Genomic DNA, 2,120 nt, shown 5'->3' with positions numbered 1-2,120 from the left:
ATTCAGAATGGAAATTCTCAAAAGGTGTGCTTTTCATCACACTAATGTCAGCTGAGGGAGTTTTAGTGGCCTAGTGGCCAGAAGCTACACTGCAATCCTGAAGGCATAAGATTCGAAGACACCAGCTGCTTTACTGAAGAAGGATGGATAGTCTCCTCCAGTGGGATTAACTGCCTCTGAAAACCTACTAGAGGTTCTTTTATGGGTTGGTTCTAACTCTACGGTGTTGTTGTTGTACTCAACAATAATGCTAGTTGAAGGAGCTCTGGTGGCCTAGTGGCAAGAAGCTGTGCTACAATCCCAAAGGTACATGACTTAAATCCACCAGCTGCTTCATAGGAAAGAGATGGGCAATCTCCTTCTGTGCACTTTCCTGCCTGTCAAAATTTGCTGAGGGGTCAGCTCTCGTGTGATGGCACACAACAACAACAAAAACAATAATGTCAGTTGTTTCCACAAGCTCAATACTGAGGCTATTCTCATCAACATTTATTGGTAGCACAAAGAAAATATTGCTGAAGATCATCCAAAAATGCCTGGAACAGTATATTGACAGGGAACTTCCAGAAGTTCAAGCTGGATTTAGAAGAGGCTGTGGCACCAGGGATATCATTAATGATGTTAAATGGATCCTGGTTGAAAGCAGAGAATATCAGAAGAATATCTATTTGTCTTTAATTGACTATGCAAAGGCATTTGACTATGTGGGTTACAAGAAACTGTGACTAACATTGAAAAGAATGGAAATTTCTGAACACTTAATTGTGCTCATGCTAAATGTATACCCAGATCAAGAAGTTTGTCCAAGTAGAGCAAAGCAACACTGCGTGGAATAAAAGATACATTATAGAGTGGACTGGGGAGGGGGGATGGAGGCAAAGGGTGGAGATTATGCAACAGTTTTTATATTTATAGAAATAGAAATAAAAATATAGTTATATATAGAGAAATAGAAATATAAACAGAAACAGAAATAGAAATAGAAATATAGAGCTGGAGTCACTCAGTGTTTCTTAAGCTGAAGGAGCTGAAAAACAAATTCAAGCCACTGGTGGCAATACTTAAGTATACTTTGGGTAGAATGTTAAATGATCCAGGAAGTATCAAGAGAAGATGGAAGGAATACACAGAGTCACTGTATCAGAAGGAATTGGCTGACACAGAAGAATTTCACGAAATGACATATGAGCAAGAACCTGTGGTGATGAAGGAGGAAGTTCAAATTGCTCTGAAGGAATTGGCAAAAAACAAGGCTCAAGGAGTTGGCAGCATACCACTTGACATATTTCAACAAACAGACACTGCCCTGGATGTGCTAAGTTGTGCCAAGAAATCTGGAGAACAGCCAGCTGGCCCACTGACTGGAAAAGATCGATATTTGTTCCCATCCAAAAGAAAGGTGACACAACAGAGTGCGGAAATTATCGAAGTGTATCATTAATATCACATGCAAGCAAGATTCTGCTGAAAATTATCCAAAAATGTTTGGAGCAATTTGTCAACAGAGAACTGCCATATGTGCAGGCTGGATTTAGAAGAGGTCATGGTACTAGGGATATTATAGCTAATGTTAGATGGATCTTGGCAGAAAGCAAAGAATACCAGAAGAATGTCTATCTGTGCTTCATTGACTATGCAAAGGCTTTTGACTGTGTGGATCACAACAAGCTGTGGCTGTCTCTAAGAAGAATGGGAATCCCAGAACATTTGATTGTACTAATGCGAAACCTATACTTGGACCAAGAGGCAGTCATGAGAACAGAGCAGGGAGACACTGGGTGGTTCAAAATCAAGAAAGGGGTCCATCAGGAATGTCTTTTGCCCCATAACTTTTCAATCTTATGCAGAACAGATCATCTGAGACGTGGGCTATACGAAGAGGAATGTGACGTCAGGATTGGTGGAAGAATCATCAACAACAACCTGCGTTATGCAGAAGACACAACCCTGCTTGCTGAAACTGGGGAGGACCTGAGGCGCTTGCTGCAGAAGATCAAGGACTGCAGTCTCCTATATGGACTGAAGCTCAATATCAAGAAAACAAAGATTCTCACCATTGGGCCAATTGGCAGCATCCATATGGATGGTGAAGAGATTGAGATAGTTAACAGTTTTAGTTT

This window comes from Elephantulus edwardii, unplaced genomic scaffold, assembly GCF_000299155.1.
Source record: "Elephantulus edwardii isolate Elephantulus edwardi_28Jun2011 unplaced genomic scaffold, EleEdw1.0 scaffold00084, whole genome shotgun sequence".
In the NCBI taxonomy this organism is placed as follows: domain Eukaryota; kingdom Metazoa; phylum Chordata; class Mammalia; order Macroscelidea; family Macroscelididae; genus Elephantulus; species Elephantulus edwardii.
The sequence above is the reverse complement of the archived record's forward strand: the minus strand, read 5'-3'. Positions refer to the sequence as shown.